The sequence below is a fragment of the Vicia villosa genome, unplaced genomic scaffold (assembly GCF_029867415.1).
Source record: "Vicia villosa cultivar HV-30 ecotype Madison, WI unplaced genomic scaffold, Vvil1.0 ctg.000780F_1_1, whole genome shotgun sequence".
Taxonomy (NCBI): Eukaryota; Viridiplantae; Streptophyta; class Magnoliopsida; order Fabales; family Fabaceae; genus Vicia; species Vicia villosa.
This window is the reverse complement of record NW_026705349.1, coordinates 24,973-44,855: the sequence shown is the minus strand read 5'-3', so window position 1 is coordinate 44,855 and position 19,883 is coordinate 24,973. Positions and strand designations below refer to the sequence as shown.

The following is a 19,883-nucleotide window of genomic DNA, read 5'->3' as shown; positions in this document are numbered from 1 at the left end:
AAGAACATACCTATTTTGGATTTAGGATCCACCGATTGGTTCGGTGAATTTTAGTTTATTCCGGATCGTTTTTTGTTTGTAATGACCATTTTTGTATGTATTGTTGTTTATCATGTAAGATCGGACCAATTCAATACATATATAATATAAGTATGTTTTATGTCATCATTGTCTAATTTATGTCTATTTTGAATTCCTTTTGTATTTTTTACACAAAACACTAAGCAATCAACAAAATGCAAAATTTACCTCTGTTTCTGCATAATTCGGAAATGAACTTCCGAAATATACTTGTCTGCCTCCAATTTTCAGAAGTTCATTTCCGAAAAGACCACTGAGCAGGATAAGGTTTGTTGGGCCATCATTGCTCCAATAAGTCTATAAATACAACACACTCTTCTTCATCCTCTTCACACCAGAAAACACAAATGACACAAACCTACCCCCACCTAGCATTTGTCTACTTCACCACCGGCTACCCGATGTCGTTCCAATTTCGCTTCTCGTGTGACACGCCGTTTGCTGAGTTGATAACGTCGCTCAACACGCTATTGCAATATCCCGAAAATCAAAAGGTTGTCAAGCTCGAGTACCGCTCGCCATCGCTTAATGACGAGGGAGACATTGAGTTCACACCTTTTGAGATCAAGAACGACGAAGATTTAGCGGTTTTGTGGTCAACTTTCGACCGATTTTCTTCGAAGGGTCCGATCGAGTTGGACGCGAAACTTCAAAGATCGGGGGACGACGTTATCAAAATGTTGACTCATCCTCACCTACCCGTGTTTAATAATATGTAACTTTAATCTTATGTAATGTGATCGATGTAATCTTCATCCAATTAAATAAAGCGAATCGTTCTTGTTTGTTATTTTTCTTCTGTCCAGACATTATTTTGGAAGTACATTTCCGAATTCCTCCAAGGGGGGTGAATTCGGAGATGAACTTCCGAATACACCAATTTTCTGAAAAACAACTTTATTTCGGAGATGCATCTCCGAAATCAATGTTTTTCATTAAAAAAAACACGTTTTCGGAGATACATTTCTGAAAACACCTTTTTTTTCCAATAAAAGTACGTTTTCGGAAATGAACTTCCGAAACAAAGGGTATTTTGGTAAATTTACCAGAGGTGACTAAGAAAGTTAGGAGGTGGGTAAAAAAATTTCCTAATTTTTATATATGTTTTAATTTTCGACACCCAATTTTTTTCTCAAAATCCGCCACTGCCACAATTGATGAAAAAAACAGAAAAAAACACATAGGATGTTCTAAATCATAACAAAATTCATAGAAGCAATACAAATGAAGATAGTTTTCAAGCATAGCATAAATATAATACTAATTTAGCTATTTTTAATATGCATATGCCCTTTTGAATATTTGACATTTAGGATTCACATGTCTCAATCTTTAGAAGTGGATGCACTCATTTGTCAAAAAGACACTTACTTTATCAAAAAGATACACAAATATATTAGAACTAACAAAATTTAAGGAAATTTCTTTGGCTACCTCCCAACCTTCTAGTCCACCTCTAGTGAAAAACCCAAACTACCCCTGACTTCGGAAATGCATTTCCGAAATGCAAGAAAAAGTTGTTTTCGGAGATGCATCTTCGAAAGCGCCTTTTTTTTTGAAAAAATTGTCTTATTTCGGAAGTTCATTTCCGAAAACAGCATTTCGGAAGTTCATTTCCGAAATACTGCGCGTTTTGCAGATTAAGCAAAACAGCCCCCCTCCCCCAATTCATTTACCCTAATCTTCTTCCAAACTCAACCCCAAAGAGATTTTTCTGCAAACCACTTCCAAGCTACATCAAAGGCTCCATCTACTTGCTCTACTACATTCAAAAGTCCTCCAATCTATTCAATCGGTAAGCATTTTGATTTTAAGATCTATGATTAAAATTTATATTAGGGTGTTTACAAATAGCAAAAAATGTATTAGGTTAGGTTTGTACTGATATTTAGGATGTTTAGAATGTGTAGACATAGGTTTGATTTAGGATTTTGGGGTCTGCCATTGGAGGTTGCAAAGAACTTCTGCGCAGGGGTGTTTCGGAAGTTCATTTCCGAAAACACCTCCATTCCCAGTTTCGGAAATGAACTTCCGAATTGTATCAGAAGTGAAATTTTTTTAGTTTTTTCTGTTGTCTCGCATATTAATCGATTTCAATTGTTTACAGGAACATGTCAGACAACCAACCAGCACGCGTCAGACAGGGTAGAGAGACCCAGACTGCGTCGGCTAGACGCGAGCGGGCGGCGGCGCAGCTGGCGTCGACACAGGGACGGGGGCAGGGCCGGGGACGACGTGTGCGAGTTCCCGTGGAGATGGGCGAGGGTACCTCTACATCTGGATCTAGGAGTAGGCTGGCTCGGGTATCTTCTTCCCGCCAGCGAGAGGAGGAGGCAGTGCCATACCACGAGGCGAAGGGGGTATCAGATGTTGACCCTCCACCCGGGGAGGAGGATGAGCAGGAGGACAGCTACCCGGGAGGGCCCATTGACACTTCCGTGCTGATATCCTACCGCGACCACATCGCTCGGCGGATCTGGGAGGGAGAGGTATTTTTTATAATTTGCCCGACTACATTATTTAACCGTTTATAATTTAGACGTTTATTCAATATTTTATTAACCGTCTATTTAACATACTTTTTTATTTGTTTTTTTGTAACAGGAGAGAGAGCCGTTGAAAATGGTGAATCATGCCCGAAAGATTTCCAGTCTGTTTAAACCGACTGCCGAGTGGTTTAACGACGCTGTGAGAGGTTCAGGGCTCAGTGGGCTCTGCATGACGGGGTACACCACCATCAGCCACGGCATGCAGGGGGCTTTTGTGGAGCGGTGGCACAAGGAGACGTCTTCTTTCCACTTGCCGGTTGGGGAGATGACGATCACCTTGCATGATGTGCAGTGTCTTCTCCACCTGCCGATCAGGGGTCCGCTGTTGACCCACTCCCGGATCCAGAGGGTCGAAGCCACTGAGTGGATGGCGCTCTATTTGGGTATGGAGCCCGAAGTTGCTGACTTTGAGTGCGCTACTTCATGGACTTGACCACCGTTCACAGTGGAACTGGGGGGCAGCTACTCTGGCATACCTATACCAGAAGCTGAATGAGGCCTCCAACTGGAGGACGAGGCAGTTGACCAGATCCTGCACACTACTCACGGTACGTTTCATTTTAATTGTTCCGTATTTATTTATGTTTCGTATTTGTGTTTCGTATTTACTTATGTTTCGTATTTATTTATGTTTCAGAGATGGATCATCTCCTACTTCTCCCGCATCCACGGCTTCCACATCGATCCTACGTACGTTGACGCCATGCCCAGGGCCGCCAGATACGTTCTCCAGAGGGGGAACAATGCGGTGGGACCATACCGTGGGTACTTGGACCGCACGATGCACTATGATGTCACCTGGAGGCCGTTCAGCGACTACACTCAGATTGTCCCCTTTGACGGCATATCTCTATATTCTGGCTGGTTGGCATGCGGGAGTACCATCATGGTCTGGTATCTCCCTGAGCGGTGCATGCGGCAGTTCGGATTTGTGCAGATGATACCCAGGTCACCCTTTGAGGATGCTCCCGACACAGTGACCAGAGTGCAACTCACTGCCATGTTTGAGGATTGAGAGCATCATGTGGTACCAGAGGAGTACCGTCGCATGCGGGTCACCCAGGACTGGCACAATGTGGAGGGATACGTCACATGGTTCTATCGGGTGTCACATCCTCTACTGACACCCGACGCTCCCGGTGCTCCTAGGCCAGCACACGAGGAGATCCTGGAGAACCAGCAGGCCGAGGATGACCACGCCATTGATCTCCTGCCGATCTGCCAGCGGATAGAGATGCTTGGGCGGGACGCGTTGGATCGAGGTGTCGTTCATCAGGGCGGTCCAGAGGCAGTCGCCGTGATGGAGATGATCGTCACTGATGCGGGCCGTGCGGCAGCATACAGGCGGCAGAGGAGGGCCCAGGGTGAGAGGATTAGGCATACCCAGTTGTGGTCGGTTTTTTTTTTGTTTTCGGATTGTATCTTTCGTACACTATTATTATTTGGATTTGGATCGGATCAGTTTGTATATATCACTATTCTTATCATATTAGTATATTAGTATTTTCTGTTTATATATCGCTTATTTTATTTGCCGTCTTTCTTTAATTAAAAATACAAGGTTGTTTCCAAAATCATAAAAAAAACATAGTTTCTGCATAATTCGAAAGTTCATTTCTATGTTGATTCTTATGGCTTATTTTATTCTATTGTCTTAATTATGTATACGTATATGAAATTTTACGTAAAATTAAAATGATTTGATAATAACTTAATAAGTCATTGAACTATGCCAAAATTAATATTATTAATATAAGCATATAAGGCAGTAATATAAATGTATCTTAATGACATATCATCAGTGGTGGAGCCACGTAGATACAGGGGAAGGCCATGGCCACCCCTTTTATTTTTTTTAAATATTTTTTTAAATAGAGAAAAATACTAAAATGCCCTCATTTTGAATTAAAACTCATTCCTTTTTTTATTTTCCTCCACTTTTTCACAAAAGAAACGCTGTCGACTACTTCCACGAAAACGAAGACCAGTGGACGCTGCCGACGGCGACTTCTTCCACGAAAACGAAAACGAGTGGGCGCGGTCGACTTGCTGCCGTGGTTGCTGGAGGAATCATTGCAATATTCTCAAATAAAAAAGGTATTCTTCTTCCTTTGTCAATTTTGTATTTTTAGGGTTTTCATCTTCTTCTTCTTTAAAAATGGTTAGAGTTTTGAGTTCTGAATAATTATTAAGGGGTGCTGAAGATTGGTTTTAGATTTCTTTTCAGATTTCTCTGTATTGTGTTTTTAGGGGTACTTACTGAGACATTTTTGGATTTCTAAAATGTTGTATTTGTGATTTAGGGAGTTTCTGCCTTTTTCAAATATTTAGATGTTAGTATATTTTTAATGTTAAAACTTGATTGTAATTAGAAGCTTGATTTAGGGAGATTCTATATTTATTTATTTTGTAATTTTGGAACTTGATTAAGTTTAGTTGAAATATGAAATACTGTTCTATTTTGTTCTTTTATATGTAATTTGTGATTGTTAATTGCACTTTGAATGATAATTTTATCAAGAATGAAAGTATTAGATTTTGTTCTATTTTTTTCTTTTATATGTAATTTGTGATTGTTAATTGCACTATGTGTGATAATTTTTTCATGTGTGATAATTTTTGCCTATTACATATTTTTTATTTTATTATGTGTGATAATTTTTGACATTTTGTTATGTTTCATTTTTTTCATCAGAAAAATAAAGATGAATAATAGAAAAATTGATTCCTTTTTCAAGAGGAAAGCATGTGAAATTGAAAGAGAAGAGAGAGATGAAGAAATTATAATCCCGACATTTGAACCTGAAACAATTCTTGAGATTCCAAGAATTGAAGAGCATCATGATTTTGAAAATTCTTTGGAACGTGATCCTGGAAAGCGTCTTCCGATTTGGCAATATCCACCAAATCAAGTGGATGCAATACAAAGAGCTTATCTAAAATGGGGTCCATATCAAATTCATTTAGACAACTATCCTTTGTCCGGTAATGAGGATCATCCAAGAAGGTTTCAACACACTTGGTTTAGCATATTTCCCTCTTGGTTATAATATTCACCATCCGAAGATGTTGCATACTGCTTACCTTGTTACCTTTTTAGCAAAAAACCAAGTGGACGTCCCGGATCACATGTCTTCATTTCTACGGGATTTAGAACTTGGAAGAAAGTTAGGAATGGAAAACATTGTTCCTTTCTTAAACACATTGGGATGGATCCATGTTCGCCACACAACAATGCAATGCAAGCTTGTCAAGACTTGTTGAATCAAGATTGTCATATCAGAAATGTTATTCAAGTTCAAAGTTCAAGTCAAAGAATGAGTAACCGGCTTCATCTCAAAACTTCAATTGACACTGTTCGTTGGTTAACACTTCAAGCTCGTGCTTTAAGGGGTCACGATGAAACTAGCAATTCAAGAAATCAAGGTAACTTTCTCGAATTGTTAAAACTTTTAGCATCTTACAATGATGAAATTGCAAAAGTTGTGTTGGAAAATGCTCCACAAAATTGCAAATATACCTCACATCAAATTCAAAAAGAGCTCTTGCAAATTCTTTCTAGTAGGGTGAAAAAGCATATTCGTGAGGAAATTGGTGATTCCAAATTTTGTTTTGTTGTAGATGAAGCTCGCGATGAGTCAAAAAAGGAACAAATGGCTCTTATAGTAAGATTTGTTGATAAAGTTGGTTTAATACAAGAGAGATTTTTTGATGTGGCACATGTTAAAGACACCACATCTTTAACTCTTAAGGAAGCAATATGTGATATACTCTCTCGACATAACCTTAATGTGTCTAACATTCGCGGACAAGGGTATGATGGTGCTAGTAACATGAGGGGAGAATGGAATGGTTTACAAGCACTCTTTATGAAGGATTGTCCTTATGCATACTATGTTCATTGTTTTGCTCATCGATTGCAACTTGCCTTGGTTACAGCATCAAGAGAAGTCAAACCAATTCATAAATTCTTTGATAAACTGATTTTTGTAGTCAATGTTGTTTGTTCTTCCACTAAGCGCCATGATGAGTTACAAGCTTCCCAATTAGAAAAGATTACACATTTGTTAGAGATTGGTGAGATTGTAACTGGTAAAGGTTCAAATCAAATTGGTACTTTGAAACGAGCTGGAGATACTCGTTGGGGATCACATTACAATTCTATTTATAGCTTGATAAACATGTATGAAGCAACTTGTTTAGTTTTAAAAAAAATTGCAAAAGAAAGGGGAAATTATGCTACACGTGGGGATGCAGATAGTTCTTACAATTACTTGAAGGCATTTGATTTTATATTTATCTTGCATTTGATGAAAGAAATTATGGGGATAACAGATTTGCTTTGTCAAGCCTTGCAAAAACAGAATCAAATGGACTTGGTTCGTTCAACAAAAAGTTTTATTCAAGACTTGAGAGAAAATGGTTGGGATATATTGTTTTAGTACAGTGACATCTTTTTGTGAAAAGCATGGTATTGAGATTCCCGATCTTAATGATATTCATTCAGCAACAAGATTTGGACGATCTCGCCTTGAAGAAAATCAAGTCACAATTCAACATTACTTCAAAGTTGAAATCTTTTTCACTACCATTGACAAACAATTACAAGAGTTGAATAGCAGATTTAGTGAGCAGGCAATGGATTTGTTAACTCTTTCTTGTGCTTTGTCTCCTAAGGATGAGTATAAAGATTTTAACATTGATACTATTTGTTCTCTAGTTGAAAAATATTATCCTATGGATTTTAGTGATCAAGAGAAGAATAATTTGCAATTTCAACTTCGGCATTTTCTATTTGTTGCTCGCCAAGCATCAAATTTGAATAATTTATCAATTATTCAAGAGCCATGTTCATGTTTGGTGGAAACTGGACAAGCTGAAATTTATTTCTTGATTGATAGGCTACTTCGTCTTATCATGACTCTTCCAGTTTCTACGGCAACAACTGAGAGGTCTTTTTCAACAATGAAAATTATCAAGACTAAGTTGAGAAACAAGATGGATGTTGGGTTTCTAAGAGATAGCATGACAGTTTATATTGAAAGGGAGATTAGTACAAACATTAGTTCTGAGTCTATTATTGAAGATTTCAAGTCACTCGGAACACGTAAAGCTTTATTATAAGGTATTTTCAAGTCATGTTATTTAATTTTTTGATAATCAACTTTATATTTATTTCAACTTAAATGCTTTCTATGAAATATGATTTACAATTTTATTTATAATTTTTATTTTACTTTAGCGGCCATCCCTTTTCTTTTTTCCTGGCTCCGCCACTGCATATCATATCATCTATAAACTTCTAATTGGTGAGCTTTATAATTCATGGATTAAAAAGGAAAGAAAAAAATGGAATTGAAGGAAGTATTACACCGGTTAATTTGATCTGCTCTCCCATGCATAAATTTAATTTAACATTCGTGAGTGGAAATCACAAACTTTGTTTCAGTCAAAATAAAATCACAATTTTTTTTTTATTTATCTAGAAATTGGAAGAAAACTTTTTTATGGACCTCCAAACTTTTTTAAACACCCGCGACAAAAATACGAAATTATAAAAAAATTAAAATCAAGGTGAATAAATACAATTAATAGTATAATAAATTGTATTAATTAAAATATATTATTAAATATATATTATTATATATAATCAAGATATAATAATAATATTAGCCTAATAAATATTAAAATTAACCTCTTATTTACTATTTTTTTATGATACATAAAAAAATCATTTGAAAAATTAATGTAATTCGAAATTCATATTAAAATAAAAATAAAGTAATAAATAATTTTATTCTTAGTTGATCTCTTTTATTTTAATTTTTGTTGAATAATTATAATATATTTATTTTTTATATAATTATAATTATATTGTATTAGTTATAATTTTAGTAATTATTCATATAAAATTTATCAAAAATTGATTAAATTTTTATGAGTATTTTTTTAATTTATATTTAGAATTAAAAAAGAAATATCAACTATATAATTATCATCATTACTATTCATAACTTATAAATTATATTACTTTTATGATATCTGAATTAATCAATATCCAAAATTTTTTAATTTTTTTGGGATTTTGATTAATTCGGATATGCATATCCCAAAAATTCTCTGACCATTTTTTGAGGGGTTTTTTTACGAATATGCATATTTGAATTAATCAAAATTTCAATTTTTTTTGTGTTTTTGGAGATGCATCTCCAAATTAACCAAAATCCCAATTCATCTCCGAAAGGTATTTTCGGATTTTCAGTAAGGCTTTTCACCGCTGGGGGTCCGTAAAGAAATTTCCAATTGGAAAGATGTTTGTATTTGTCTTCGAGGCAGGACCGGCCCAATTAGACTGAAAGTTCCGTTCTAATTAAAAAATTGCCTAATTATTATTTTTAAATATGATTATAATAATTTAAAATAACACATCAAAAATATAATTATATATTAATAAAAAAATATTTAATTATAATTATTTTGACTTTGATCGATCTTATTTTTTTAATTTATAGAGTTTTTATCATAATATTTTTTCAATTTATTAAATATTTTATAACATTTTTTATAATTATTAATTTTAATATAAAAATAATTAGAGTTTTTAAGATTTTGATCCTCCAAAATTTAAAGACCTCTGCTGTAGAGTCTGCTCCTCGTGCACAGGTCTGACCTGCGTCGAAAATATGGAATCCAATATTCACTTATACCTGACACCCCCTCAATCTTTATATTGCATACTTTTATCATAATACTTTTATTAAAAATTATCAAATTTTAAAAAATGAGTTTTTATCGAGAATTTCAAAATTTTCGATAAAAACTCATGCAATTTTTTATCAGCAATTTCGATATATACATATATTCATTAGAAATTTTAAAATTTTCGATAAAAACTCATAAAATTGTTTATCAACAATTTTTAAATGTGTGCGTTTTTTATTAAAAATTTCCCGCAAAAGCTTTTGTGTTTTTTATTGAAAATTTCAGTATAACAACTGAGAACTTTATGCGAAGCCGAAATTTTAAACTCCTGCTGAAAATTTCGTTTGACTATTTTATTTTATTTTTATCACGAATATTTCTAACATTATGAAAATATTAGGGAGGTGTCGGATTCAAATTTTATGGTGGCATATTAAATTCTCAATAAGACATTTCAGAATGGGCAGAATCCTGAAAACTCAATATGGCCCAAATTCTGGAGTTCAATTAACAGCTATTTAGATCTCCAGATTTACTATTACATTTAGGTTCTTCACAAAATTATTATTGAATATGTTATAAAACTAACTAAAATAATAAAGATCAAATAGAGGTAGAGAAGAAAGAGAGCAATATTATCTTATCTTATTTCAAGTGTATTTTACATTATAATATGAGTCTCTATTTATAGGACTCAAGGGAGATAGAAAATCACACATATTAAACACATATTAAGTATGGAATAGGAAGATGAAGAACTAGGAGATAGATGGACATCCACTAACATAAATATTCATAACACTCCCCCTTGGATGTCCATTGAGGATATGCCTCGTTAAAACCTTACTAGAAAAAACCCAGTGGGAAAAATTCTAGTGAAGGAAAAAGAGTACAATATCCCTTGAATATGAATTGCCTCGTTAAAAACCTTACCAGGAAAACCCAATGGGACAAAACCATGGTGAAGGAAAAAAGAGTGCAAAACATATGTATTTCTCCCCCTCATGCAGACATTTACATGTGAGACGATATTCTTTGTAGTCGTTGCTTAAAATGTCTTCTTCGAAGTGACTTCATGTAGTGCTAATAGTTATGCAAGACTTTATGAAGTTGTTGCCATGATTTGTTTCATTGATCTCCATGAAATGGTTGTACCATCACATGTAAACAAATAACCTCTTTCTGATCTACCATTGAAGAATCTGACAAGTAACCAGCATCTTTAAGATAACGAAGTATATGTTTGACTGCTTTCCAATTTCTTCGTGTAGGTGAATAATTCTATCTTACTTATAGATTGACGGAAAATGATATATCATGATGTTTATAATTAGCAGGGTGCATTAGTACTCCAATTGCACTGAGATATGGTACTTCAAGACCAAGCAATTTTCATCATTTTCTCAAGGCCTAAAAAGATCTTTCTCCACATCTAATGATCTAACATTTTCATCTAAAGATCTTTGTCCATATAGAATCATTTCAACACTTTTCTATATAGCCTTCTTGATGTACAAATATTATTTTGTCCACATGCTCAATTTGCAAACCTAGACATATTTTATCTTTTCTAAGTCCTTCATCTCAAACTCTTTATTTAAGCAATTTATAGCTTTTGGAAGCTCTTCATGAGTTCCAATAATACTTATGTCATCCATATAGACAACTATTATTGCAAATACTTTTCCATATCATTTTATGAAAATAAAAGGACAAATTGAGTTATTTGTATCTCCATCCTTTAGTAAATATTCACTGTGGTGATTATACCACATGCATCCAGATTGTTTCAACCCATAGAGAAACTTGTTCAATTTGATGGAGTAATTTTCTCGAGATCCAAAATTACGTGCCTCTGGTATATTGAACCCTTCAGTGAGTTTCATGTAAATGTCACTATTAAGTGAACCATATAAATAAGATGTCATTACATCCATCATGTTCAAATTAAGCCCTTCATGTGTTACAAGGCTAATTAATTATCAAAAATCAATTGAATCCACTACAGGTGAATATGTTTTATAAAAATCAATCTTAGGTCTTTGTGAAAATCATTGAGCAATAAATAAAACTTTATATCATTCTTATTTTTCTTTTTCACAAAAACTCATTTATATCCAATTAGTTTCACACCATGATGTGTTCGGACTACAGGTCCAAAAGTGAGTCACTTGTAAAGTGAGTTTAATTCTTACTCAATTGAATATATTTATTTTGGCCAATTCTCACTTAGTCTCTAATCTTTAATAAATTTTGACTCATGATCCCCGTTATCATTGATCACTTTTAGCGTTATATTGTATACAAAGACATTGTCAATATTGACTTTATTTAGTTATCTCAATTTCGGTTCCATTCCATTTCATCCATGACATAATTTATCGAGATCTCTTTATTTCATATTTCAAGTACTTGATTTGTTCTTCTGGAACTGAAAATTAAATTAGATCAAAGTGCTCTTAGCATTTTCATATCCTCACTTGGGTCATCTTTAGTTTCTTTTCTTAGTAGAGGACTTTTAACATTGAAACCAACTTTCATACCACGCTTCAGGCGCAACTACAACTCATTTGCAATATTATATTATCCAATGGGAGAATCCACTTTGAGTGGGGTATTACCAGCTGTTAGGGGTGGGAATAGGCTGGGCCAAGCTAGGCTTTGCCAAGCCTGAGCCTGGCCTGCTATAATATTCAAAGCCTAAGTCTGGCCTGTAGCCTATCATAGGCTTATTTTTTTGGCCTGGGCCTGACCTTTTTGAAGGCCTGATTGGCCTATTAGCCTACTTAAAAGCCTATTTCATTTGAACATTTGTAAATAAGTCATTCAACTCGTCTTTATATTGACTAACAAATTAAAAAGTCAATGAGATTAAATGTTTGTTTGCATTAGTTTATTTGAGTTTACCTAGTAGCATCAATTTTGTGATATTATTTGTTTGAGAGAACTTATCGAAACAACTTATGACATTGTTCATAAGATTCTTTTCATCTTATTTTCATAATTTCTTCAAGATAACTAAAATTTATTTTTATATTTTTAATTCAAAGTAAAAAATATAATATAATAATAATAAAATTATTCATATGTATTTAAATAGGCCGGCCTCTTAGGTTTAAAAGGATTTTTATGTGGCCTAACCTTTTTAGCTAAATAGGCTTATAAAAAAGCCTAGGCCTTTTCTATTTATCTAAAAAGCCTGGCCTGACCTAGGCCTATGTAGGCTGGGTTGTAGGCCCCTGTTAGTCGGCCTGGCCTATTCCCACCCCTATCAGCTGATAATTTATTTCATAAACTTTGCAAATGAATAATATTTTGAACTTTTAGTTCATATTGATTTGTACGAGGATCAAGACAACAATTTATTTTAATTGTTTATTTGAACTTCTTGTTCATGATTTCAGCTGTTCATTTGAACTTCTTGTTCATGATTTCAGCTGCTTATTCCCTCCCCCTAATATTGGGAAAATTAATTTATCAAGTGATAATCAGCATACTGGGCTGTAATCAAGTATTTGATTATTTTCTCAAATTATATCCTCAAAATTGAGATTCATATTAATTATATTTTTCCAATATTCTTTCATGACTCATCTTAATGTATTATATTGGAGCAATTGGAATATACACAACACATCCAAATGTTCACTAAGATGAGAAGTATTAGAATAAATTAGGGAGGACTAAAATATAGTATCTTGTTGGCTTAATGCGAATAAATATCTTAATATCATACTTTGGGTGTTTCAAATATATAATTTGGAATTGATGATCTCATAAGTATCAACCATATAATTAACTTTAGACGTCTAAAGAATGGATCTTCGGGTCCATTTTCTTTTTATGAACATATATTACATGATATTCAATATCAATTTTAATAATATATGTGATACTTATACAGGAATTTCTAAAAAATCCATAAAACAAGATCTTAGTCTAATTAGTTGAGAAAATAATTTCACAAACTTCTGGTTGTGAGTAGAGACATATGCATATTATTTTAGTCGATGCAACAATTAATGTCATAAAAACGTAATTTCTCAAATTTTTATTTTCCTTTTGAAACACACAAAAATTGACTGGATTGAAGAAACTTCTGGTTCTTCAATACAAATTATTCGCATCATATTATATCCGAGATGACCCAACCGGTTTTACCAACGACACATTTAAGTGTAATTTGTAAACTACTAGTTTACAATGACATGTGCTTAAATTGTACTGATATAAGTGTAGTACAAGCCCGAGGAAAAAGCCGATAGCTTTTCTATTATATATTTTATGTCCAAGTTCATTTGTGTAATACAAAGATATTCGATACCTCTAATATAATTCAAAAACAATATAATAATATCTCATTAATAAACACTTTAATCAAACACATTCAAATGAACATATTATCATATAATTATCAAACAATTACCCCTAATAAAATTAAACATATTTAATCATACAATATTATATCACTAAAATTATATCGTCATATAATTAATTTGATTTACTATCCTTCATGGATGGATAAGTTCTTCAAGAACTATAAGAATAATTTATTTTTCTATCCTTCAGGGATGCTTGATAAGTTCTTCAGGAACTATAAAAATAATTTATTTTTCTATCCTTCAGGGATGCTTGATAAGTTATTCAGGAACTATATAACAAACACGTTGTTTTTGTAATGCTTTAGAGATTATTGATAATTTAATAAGATATAATATGAAAATTCAACATGAATAATGAGAAAGTAAAATAATAAAATAATTAACTAATATTACCTCTAACAATTAGGGCTTCAAATTTTTTTCAAGTTTGGTAGAGTTTCGTGCTGATAACGTGTTATAAAACTAACTAAAATAATAAAGATCAAATAGAGATAGAGAAGAAAGAGAGCAATATTATCTTATCTTATTTCAAGTGTACTTTACATTGTAATATGAGTCTCTATTTATAGGACTCAAGGGAGATAGAAAATCACACATATTAAACACATATTAAGTATGGAATAGGAAGATGAAGAACTAGGAGATAGATGGACATTCACTAACATAAATATTCATAACAGAATATATATTTTTCATAGACATTTGAATAAAGATATCATTTTCTATGGATAGACGTTTATCCAAATTACATAAAATAACTATTTTTAGAAATATTTTAGAAACCAGCTTTAAAAATAACACCATGAAATAATTTGATACATGAACGGGTAGCAAAGCGGGCCGCCAAAAAAAGAGCAGGACAAACAAACCCGCCAAATTAAAATGGGTATAAGAATCTAATCCACCCCGCCAAGATGGTGGGTAGGCGGACGGCGGACTTGTCCACCTACTTTTTTATTTTTTTTAATAGATTAATAGACTTTTTTTACATTTTAATTAGATTTTTCACATAGTTTTTAAAGTAATTTTTTATAAAACATTTTCTAAACAAATTTTACTTTAAAATATTGTGTAAATTCACATATAAATGTATAAAATAAAATCATCAAGAATTAAAATTAATAGAATTAGCTTTAAAAAAAAAAAAAGACGGAACAACGGACTTTGATAGGGCAGGCTATGGCAGACGATGAATTTTGGTGAGAACGAACTTAGATGGGCGGCTGACTTAATATCTCAACTCAACCGGGTCCGCGGACCAGTTCGGCGGACCACAACCTATTTTGCCACCTCTTGATACATGTGTAACACTTTTTATATTATAGTGTATGCAAATTAGACTCAGATAAAGCAAATGTCTTATTTCGATGAACTTCAACGTGAACAAAAAAATATGCATATTGTAGTTTTGAATTGAATGTGTTAGATTGAATTTTCATTTCAAACTTTATTTTCGATTGGCTAGATTCCTATAAAATTTATATGAGAGAAAAATTACGAAGATATTTGAGATGAATTCGAACTCTCAACGCAACATACTTGAGTTTTGTGGTTAGTCACTTTAAAAGAATAATACTATATATATATATATATATATATATATATATATATATATATATATATATATATATATATATATATATATATGAGGAGGGTTATATTGACTCCAAGAGTAAGTGTTCAACACTTACTCCAAATCATAACCATTGATTATCATTAATCCAACGGTTTTAATTAAAGTTTTATATAAAAAAATATTTCCAAAAATAATTTGATTAAATGATCAATTAAAACCGTTAGATTAATGAAAATCAATGGTTATGATTTGGAGTAAGTGTTGAACACTTACTCTTGGAGTCAATATAACCCTCATATATATATATATATATATATATATATATATATATATATATATATATATATATATATATATATATATATATATATATATATATATATATATATATATATATATATATATATATATATATATATATATATATATATATATATATATATATATATATATATATATATATATATATATATATATATATATATATATATATATATTATTATTAAAGCATAAGAAATATATTAAAAAAATAAGATCACTAATTTTTTCACAATGATAAGATGAGTTTTAAATTTGTTTACTCAAACTATTAAAATATTTTAATATAAATAAAAAAATAAACAACTCACTCCCTCATTGAACTTAAAAAAAAACTTAAATGTTAAAAATTAAAATTGTTATGAGAAAAGGATGATAGAGAAAACCACTTTGACCTACCTATCCATCATCTCCCTCTTGATTCAACTATGTTTGATTCACACTTTCAAGCTCGATTCCTCGAAACAAACATTGCCCTGGTTATTATGATCAACAACGATGTTGAGAAAACACAAAGCACGAAAACATTTGCTCAAACTGTTAACAATGTTTGCAACATTACCATTGAGTTAATTGTCGATCCCTCGTGTCAAGGGTGATAGAATAATCATTTACATTCCGGAGGATAGATAACAGCTTTGATCTAGAAGCTTGCAAACACAACCTATATGTAAGAACCATCTGGCCTAAGGGATCCACTCCTCTAACTGTTGTTAACTTGTATGTCAAGTTATCATAACTTTAGATCTCTATTGAGAAATGAGGAATAATGTCACCTAGAAATGGGGAATAACTCCTAGAATGTCAATCCAACAAACCTAAAGCTTTTTCAAGGTAATAACTTCAAACAATACTTCGAGATCTTGAAGCTCAATAATTTGAGACATTACTGTAGCTAGTTATTTTATATGCTTTTGGTTGAATAAGACGAGGTTGTGAAACACTCAATTTGTACGAATTTTCTAAGGACGTTTGATTCAAATAATGGTGTAACACTCTTTTAGTGAGGTGTCATATCTTCTTAACTGCTTTGATCTTCACATGTTATGTATGAGTTATTTACTGAACCTTCAATGAAGGATTCTTGCCGCCTTACTAGGAAATGTTTGTTAGATCTTCGATGAAGGATCCTTGCTGCCTTATTAGGAAATTTTTGTTAGACCTTCATTGAAGGATCACTACCTTCTTAATAAACAATGTTTGATGGACCTTCATCGAAGGAACCTAGCTGCCTTATTAGGCAATGTTTGATGGAACTTCATTGAAGTGTCGTTGCTACCATGTTAGGAATCATTTGTTAAATGAAGAATCAATGATGCTTTATTAGGCAATGTATAGGTTAAACCTTCACTGAAAGATCCTCGCCGCTGCCCGCTGCAATAGGCTACATAATGTGCATGCCCTAAAGACAAAAAAAAACAACAAAGCTCTATAAAGAAAGCATGAAACAAAACATTGATAATAAAGCATCGAAGGGCATGATTACATAATCCCTAAAGGGCGTGATTACATAAACCCCTGAAAAGGCCTGATTACAAAACTCCCCAAGGGTCATTATTACAAAAATCCTCCAAAGGCATGATTATAAAAAAAATACAAAGGGAAAAACTATAAAGGTTAAGAACAATAAAGGGTTTCTAATGATTGTCTTCTTCATCAAATCTCCTCTTGTCAAGGACATGGGAACCCACATTCCTCTCAGTAGAAGAAGTCCACAAGCTGGTCATCCTTGATCATCTTGAAAAAATCTAGTTGGCTCAAATATAGGCCAGGGTAAAAGAAGTCCACTTGTTTATTAGGTCTTTCAAAATACTTGTGAGAGGTCTTAACAGTTTCAGCTTTGCACTATGACAAATCATCCTCTAATCTTTTTTCGAGATAAGGGTTACTTTAAGAGGTTGTTCAGAATCATTCAGCTTATTTTCCAGTTTGAGCGAGTTTATCGTCGACTCTTTTAGCGTCTTCCTCTGCCTTCTTTAAGGTCTCTTTCAACTTCTTTTCAAAACGCTTCGCCTCATCGCGCTCCTTAGTCATAATCCTCAAGGAATCCTGCTTCTGAACCAGCTCTCCCTATGTGCTATTCAACTCAGACTTCTAATCATAAATGAACTTATCCGCTTAATTATGGGTACTAAACAATATGTGCTCCAACATCAGGCGCCTTAGCATGTGGCTCTCCAGCATGTTGGACATATATTTGGTCATTATTCTACTCACCACTTTCAGCATCAAAGGGGAGGCGAGAAATAGCATAACTTTTATTCTCAAAGTGATACTTCCATAAAGATGGTGTTGTAACACCCTCTAGTTTTTTTAGGGACTTGTGCTCAGATGGGAGATTCGTTCTTATCACTGACTTTAACCTTATCCTTCAAAATGTTTGTCTCTATAATCTTTACACCCTCGTCCTTATAGTCTCGAGCGAAGGTCGAAATCCCTCTAAACCCCCTCAAGCTTCATGACCGTGATAGGTCAGAGATTAAGAATGACATCCTTAAACCTTAAACCCTAAACTCTAAATGGAAAGTATTCATCAAAAGGGAGACAAGAAGTTGCATAAATTTTAGCATTGAAGTGATTATCCCATAAAGTTGGTGTTATAACATCCTCCAGTTTTTTAAGAGTCTTGTGCTCGAATAAGGGATCCATTATGATAATCGCCTTCAACCTCATCTTTCAAAATGTTTGTCTTTACAAGCTTTATGCCATTGTCCTTATTGTCTTGAGCAAAGGTTGAACTCCCTCCAAACCCGTCGAGCTTCATGATCTTAACAAGTTGAAGGTTAGGAATCACATCCATAAATCTTAAACCCTAAATCATAAACCCTATACTCTAAAGGGAAAGTCTTCAGCAAAGGGGAGACGAGAAGTGGCACAATTTTATGAAGTTCCTTGTGGATTAGCTCTTTGTATTGACTATTTTTTTTCAAAATAACAACATGGAAAATTGTTCAAAGTGTTCAAGATTATTCTAACTTGCTTAAGCTGTATAGAGGTGTAGAATTGACACATGTTGGACATGGTGTCGCAACATGTTGGTACGACATCTGGGCCTTACACAATAGGTCAATACTGTTGCATTTTGGAAGATTCTCTAGTCAAAGATTGGATCAGATTTTATTGCTATTGGTTTAGCAATATGATTAGGTGAGTTGTTTGACAGCTAGAAGAAGATTATTTCAGATTTAAATGGAGATTTAAATTTGAAATTAAATTGCAACAAGCCATGTCTTGTTGGAGAGATTTATGGAATACATAATATATAACAGATTCTGCATTATTTATGGAAGAAATCAAATCAAATATCCATGAAGAAATATCCAAAATCATTATGCTATATAAGGAGCTCAAACCTACATTAGAATCCAAACATTCACATTGAAGATTTTTGAGAGCTAGGTTTATGAATCAACTACCAATATTAAATAATATTGGATTAAATTAGAGGTATATTAGTAATACAAACATTAATTAATTTGAAAATTAATGACTTTTAATTATAAAAGTGATCAAAAATTAAGGTCACTTTTTTGCTTATAATAGTGACTCGAGAGAGTAGCTCTGAATAAAATTGATTATCGGGGGGAATTTTACCGCTCGCTTTGATTCTCCTCGATTTAAATGATTAATTTCATTAATACCTCATTGAAAAAACTTCATTTATTAAAAAAAATATAAAATGAATTCTTTAAAAATCAATACTTCACTTTATCCTCAGGAAGTATTTGTCTCAAGTTTAAAAATCACACTCCTTAGAATGAGGAATGATAATCTTACACTATATGTTACAACTACACCGTATAAAAATACGGTTTCATTCCTTTTATAATATTTAATATTATCCTCACCTTTTCCAATGCAAAAAGAACACATATTTGCTGTGTATTTTATATGGTGTAGATACAAAGTGTAATATCATAGTGTAAGAATAGCAACCCTGCCTTAGAATACATGAATAACAAATAAGTATACTCATGTTTGTTACAAAAATGAAAATAATTATTTATAGTATAAAGATTCTAAGAAAAACAATAACTCCTAATAACTTCTCACATTCCCATAAAATTATTCTCAATTAATAGATTCCTGTAAAATTTTATAATTTTTTTTAAAAATTAACTAAAATCACAAACATTTCTAGAAATATGAAAATGTTTGTCAAACAATTTCATTTTTAAAATAAAATCCTTGAATTAAATTTCCCACCTCTAAATTCTTAAGAATAAATATTGAATCCGAAAACAAATCCCACTAAAAAGAGAGAAGAAATGGAGA

At 32.7% G+C, this 19,883-nt stretch overlaps 1 pseudogene; it reads left to right on the top strand.

The window, feature by feature from the left end:
• Positions 1-5,335: 5,335 nt before the first annotated feature.
• Positions 5,336-7,754, top strand: LOC131631155 (uncharacterized; annotated as a pseudogene).
• The last annotated feature ends 12,129 nt before the right edge of the window (positions 7,755-19,883 follow it).